The sequence below is a fragment of the Melanaphis sacchari genome, unplaced genomic scaffold (genome assembly GCF_002803265.2).
Source record: "Melanaphis sacchari strain LSU unplaced genomic scaffold, SCAv2.0 Contig61_pilon_pilon, whole genome shotgun sequence".
NCBI lineage: Eukaryota > Metazoa > Arthropoda > Insecta > Hemiptera > Aphididae > Melanaphis > Melanaphis sacchari.
In genome coordinates, this window is record NW_020271437.1 from 404,572 (window position 1) to 411,575 (window position 7,004).

Below are 7,004 nucleotides of genomic sequence, written 5' to 3' on the forward strand. Positions count from 1 at the left end.
TAAACATAATATCAAATAGCGCTATAGGATGAAATTATTTCATAGAAAAAAACATTTTTAAACAAATCGCTTGTTATTTTTTGATTTTGATGTAACTTTTGGCTCTTAGATAAAAACATAGCACGTATAACCATTTCCAATAAAACCAACAGAATATTAAATATATATAATTATATGTAAACATATTTTGAAATATTACTTTATTTATATACAGGTAAATTGTTCTATAGTTAAATAATGAAAAGTATAAAGTCATTAATCAATATTAGTCATATTCAAGATTCGTGTATATTTAATGTACTTAGCTATTTAAACTAATTTTTTTATTGCCTACATATATAATTTACTTTCTATAATTTATCTCAACTTAATATAATTTTATTAATAAAATTAAACAATTTTACAACTGTATTGTTAAAAATAAAATAATGTATAGTCAATAATCATAGAAATTATCATGAATTATTAAATAAACATAGGTGACTATTGTCTATTATTGAATCTATTTTTTTTTTTACTGCTTAAAAACATTTAGTGGGTAACTTCTATAGCACTTATTTAAGTACAAATGCAAATCTTATATTAAAATCGTAAATGAATATTATATTTAATCAACTTTTGATATTATATTTTTATGTTATCACTATACAAAAACTATTGAGTACTAGTTAAACTAAAATATTAAGTTTACAACTTTGATGATTTTCTAAATAAATAATGAATTTTCGAACAATAATATCAAAAATACAATATAATTGTTATTTATTTTTAAAAGCATACAATTCCCCATCAACCAAATGCATCGTAATACACATAAAAGGGTATGGATATGAATGCATTTACTGCCCTAAGTGTTATAAAAAAAACACATTAACGTAAAATCAATAGCTCTGATAATCGACTATTATACGGATATAATAGAAATCTAAAAGTATAAAGTTTGAATTAAACTAATATTTGTTCGGTTGGTTTATATTATTTATTCCCAAATTATTATCTTATTATTTATCGTATAGGTGCCATATTATTTATACCTAGCCATTAAATCATAAATTACAGATAACAGGTATACGGAATTTAATTTAACCAATTATTTATTTCAATATTATTTATTCAAAATATTATATAATTGAATTAATACTGCATCGTAAACTTATGGTTTTGAAATAAGTTCATTAGCACTTTCTTCGTAACCACAAAATTTTAATATACAATTTGGAAGTTCCTACTATACGTTTATATTTACGTGCAAAATATATATATTGATAAAATTATTTTATTTTATACATCGTTTCAATTTTACATATTTTAGGTAATCATTACAGCATATTTTAATATGTACCTACATCGAAATTATATTTTAATGCATTATAACAAAACCTATTGTCTTCATAAAAAACACCTACACGTTATATTGTTATACATATACCATCATTTAAAATATCCCATTAAAGATAAAATATTAAATACTAATTGATTATATAAACAAGTGAATATTGATTACAATTTTATTTCATAATTATATAATATTACTTATTACGGCCCGAGTGACGAAGAAATATATGTTATGAATTATTGTATTATTTATTTTATAAATTTTTTTTTTATTTTATATCACATAATGTGACAATAAAGCATATGATAATGCATTTGATTTTATGACATACAACCACTGTTTAATGTAATGTTATTAACTACTCAGCGTTATCAATATGAACTTTAATTAACCCAATATTACTGAAATATATTTTGTGTAGCTATTTTACCGTAAGAATAGATCTCACCTCTTAATCTACATTTTATTTAAGTACTTTGTATATGTGTGACATATATGAATATAGTGTTATTAAAAATTATAAATATTACAAATATTGTAGTTCAAAAATTTAAATAAACGTATTAAATAATTAAATAGAACAAAATAATATAATTTTATTATATTATAGAACAATATTGCTTCATATATTATATTCTAGACAAAAAGGAAACATTTTTGAAATACAATATTTAAAACTTTAAAATACTTAAATCTAGCTAAATTTTTTATTTCGAATACATATTTATATAAAACAATTTTTTCAGATTTTTAGAGCCAATTTCAAACCATATATTATACAATATATTATGACCATAAAAACCTTGCAATAAAACTATACACCAAGCTTGTTTTATTTAAAATTAAACAAGATCACTTAATATACTATATATAGTATACTATATTATATGAAAAATATTTTAAAGATTTGTTTACTTCAATTTATTTCATACAAGATATCATATTCGAGTTGAGATATTATACTTTAGGTACCATATAATGTATAGTAGATTTCTTCGGAAACAAAAGTAATAGGATATTATGATGTATAAATACTATAGGTATAGTACATACCACGTACATTCATGATATCGTGTGTAATAAATAAATAAAATTAATATAAAGTATGGATAATAATACCACCGTACAGTTAAAAAAATGTTGAAAAAAAATCCATACAAAAATATAGCGTTGCTTACCTTATATCTAATTGAAAATTAAACCCTCGAATTTATTAAACTTGGTTAAAAGCCACCAACGTATTAAATAACTATAAAGAAAACAACACAAAATGTATGTAGGAAAATCGGTTTACAAGTCTTACATTATACGGTATGTGCATAATCTACAACCATGGTTACTAATTGTTACTATCAAGAAATTGTTTCTAAAAGTACTCATCCAATCATATCATTAGATAAATCATGGTATCTAAACTCTCTAAACTAGAGATGGCAAACCTATGGTATGTGTGTCCACCATGACACATACAACTGTTAAAAGAAAATCATTTGTAATTTTTTTTTTTATGTTTAACAAAAAATAAAGGTCATCAAATTATTTGATACGCAGAGAAAACGAAATTCAACCAGCATTATTTATTTGACACAAGAATATAGAAAGATTTGCCATCTTTAAGCTACATGTCCACTTCTACCCGAACTCACAGCGATAATAACGATACGAATAACTCGAAAAAAAATAACCATGATAACCATAATTCATATAAGACCGTCCAATGACAGAAAATATCACAGTTATCGACTCATGAGTATACTATATATCATAAACAATGTGAACCACATTTACCGAATTAATAGCTCGCCAGCCAAAAAAGACAGAATCACAACTTCGTCGTCTGACATGTCATGTCCAAAAATTAAACTCACCCAACTTTAAAAATGTTCTGATAGCTGATGATTAGTGAATGATACCGTGGTTGAAATGGACAATCAGAATACAATAAAAAGCCACATGACACAGAATTTACAGACGACATGACGATGACGTAACTGTGAACCCAGCTTTAATCACTATAGTGGATAACCGCGATAATTTCCGTCACCAATCTGAGTTAAATTTTCCAGCATCGATGTGATAATAAATAAAAAAAAAAAAATCACTTCTTTTTTGTTGTTTATTGACTCGATATTGAGAAAACCTTTCATAGGTGTCCTCTCATACAGGATTACTCCGCTTTTCCTACCGATTTATTTATTTTTTAAATCCAAAAAATATAACCTCGATAAAATCGTTTGCCACGATAGGTAGTAATTTAAGCATCCAAATATTTATCCACGTAAAGATGACCTTTCAATATCAACTTTTGCAGTAATTTCATATAATTTACCAAAATTGATTTAAAAAAAAATATTATTAAAATTAAAAGTTATAGTAACAAAAATGAAGAGAAAACTGTATTTTTTTAATTAGTATACATAATAAAATAATGAATTTGTTTTGCATTATTTTGTCCATCATAGTATTATAATTTAAAACTTTCAACTTTTCAACTACATTGCAAATACTTTTTTTTGAATCATTATCAATGTAAATTCAGAAAAAAAATTTAAATCAAGTTTTTCCAATAATGATACTTTTTATTACACGTCCATTTAAATATAATTCTAAAAGTTCAACCAATTGTTTTTGTGAGATAAAATTTTATTTTATTTTAAAATTTAAATTCTCGTGTTTTTACAAAATTGCTTTCGAAAATAAGTAGTCAAATTATAAATAAGAATAAAAATATTTTTACATTTAAATACTTAGGTAGTATCTTACATAAATACCTATGTATAGCGTATATTTATGCACATTATCATTTGTAATTAAATCACACTATATATAATAGTAATACAAAATAAAGCAATAATTTAAATTTGAGATTTTAATTAATTTTAATTAACTACGACAAATAAAGTAAGCACACGGGTATAAGTACCACACTATTATACAGTAGGTTTCCAGTAAATTTTGTAATAGATATATTGAATTTTAATTCAATGATATATTAATAGATTATCACATGTCAAAAACGATTCAAAGCGGAGACAAGCCGTCAGTCTAAATTACTAAGTAGATATATTTCGTGATCATATTTTTAGAATTACTATTAAATAATTTTTTTTACTATTAGTATTAAGGTAGGTTGATTTGATTTTTTCTAAAAACATTGTCTTTATTTTATTATATTTAATAATAAATTATTATAATAATAATAGATATATATTTAAACTATCAAATTATATGTTGCATTAACTGTTGAGTCAATACCAATTTACTATAAAACTATATAAATAGGTTCATGGTAAAAACTATAGGCAGAAATAGGAAGGTTGTTTGGAGAGGCTAAATCCTCACCCCAAATATTTTATTATCCCTCCAAAAAAAAAAAAAAAAAAAAAAATTAAAACTATAACTTTATATTTTAAGCTTATTTATAGATTTATATTGATGTTAAAATGTTAACTTCCCTGAAATTTTAATAGATTTTCACTTATAGTATAAATAAGTAATATCTTAAAATTTATCAAATTTTTTTTTTAAATATCATTGCATATAATAAAATTTATAATACACGTAAATGTTTTGAGATTACCACGGATAATGTTTATAAATTACAGCAAAATAATTAACATCATTATTTATTATTTAAATGTATAATTCTGACCAAAATAGATCTTCAAATCTCTACAAAAAAAAAATGTGTTTCTTATATACTTTTTAAATTTTTTGATTTTAGTATAAACTACCAATGAGGAACTTTATATTGAATTTCAAACCCATTTCTACAAAAAAAAAAAAAACATACATCATAATAAAATTAATAAATTCATCTCTCCGCTCAAAATCTAAAATGGATAGTATTGTTTAATATTGTTTATTATTTTATGAAGAAATATTGCTATTAGTTGCATGTGCATAAATAATTATAAATCACTACGCATTAAATTGGCCCCATGACATGGTAATAATTTCCAAACTCTTATATCTTAGTGAAAACTAATATAATAAAACCATAACAATAATTTTCTCTACCGTACTTTATACTAAAGAAAACTTAAATTGTAGATATTGCGTATGCTCTAATAAAAACTTTATCTTACATTTTAATTAAAATACTTAGGTATATAATCTTACCTAATAGTTTTAATGCGTCGGTTCAAACAATACCATATGTTCTTTTCCTACATTAAAGACCTACGGGCTATAGCGAAACAATAATTGTAAATAGGTTTGAAATTCTATTAATTGCTATTCGAGTTTAAAATTATAATAAACTCTTTTTGGTAATATTATATTAATATTGGACTTAAAATAATCTCAAGTACAATATAACTACTTAATATTTTTAAATAGTTATTAAATTAAAAAAAAAAAAACTTTTCTGAACATTGTTTGTATTAAAATGTTTAAAATGACAATTATTTTATAATATATCCTCGAAACTATTAAAATAACTATTCTGTATATTGTTGCCATGTAGAGTAATTACAAATAATTACTATAATAACCATAATAATTATTATTTAACATCATATTATCAAAACAGTAAAAAAAAAAAAGATCACTTCAATTCTAAAAATGATAACAGTAAATTCTATTAACGAATTACCCGAGAACAATGAAGGCAATTTACTAAACGAAACCGACAGTTCAACATCGTTTACGGATGTATTTCGAACGTTTTCGCCACAATGGAACCATAAGAGTCTTATTAAAAAAATACCGGAAAAATTAATGAAAAACAATGATATGCAATTGAACAAACAATCATCTAGGTGTTCTTCAAAACTCAACATTTCTAACGAACAACCTCAGTCATTTCGTCGATTATCATCTGCGCGTGCACCATTCGATAGTTCATCCATTGATGAAAGCTCTCATTCAACAATTTTTCAATCAAATCAAAACCCATCGAATTCATATTTTTCATCACAATACACAAGCTCTGGTGATTTTTTTAATAACAATCCATTTGTTAATAGGTTAAAGAATCCAACCATATCACAAAGTTACGGACATTCATATTTTGATTCAAACAGTTCATCTACAGACAGTCGAAACGCCAATTTTGAATCATTTTTCCCAGAAAGTTCGACAACTGCAGATTCGTTTTTAGATAATTTGAAATCTCAAGTAGTTATTTAATCATATTTATTAATTTATGCATAGTTATTTGTATCATACAACATCATCCAATATTTGAACTAAGTATTTAAATTATAAATATTTTAAAGCTTCACAATTTTATTTAAGTTTTAATAAATATTACATAATTAAATGTTTTTAACTTAATATAGGAAGAAATATCTTTAGAAATTAATTCCGGATATAAATCACAACATCGATTTCATTGGTCAGAAAATATAGAATATTGTTCTCCGTGGGTGAGACACAGATCGAAAGAAATCTTTAACTATGTCAATGGAATTTTTGAAATCAAGAAGAAATCTGAGATATTAGAAAACGATACAAAGACAATTCATAAAGATTTAAAATCTAAGGTCGTTTTCGAAGACTGTAGTGAAACCGACGACAATATCACGTACGAAATTGCAAGTAAATTATGTGATACGTTTTTAAAACACGACGAAACAAATAATATGTTGAAAAATCAATGTCTAAATAATAAACATTTCAAATGGAGAAATCTTTACCAAAAGCTTATAAATTATGGACAACT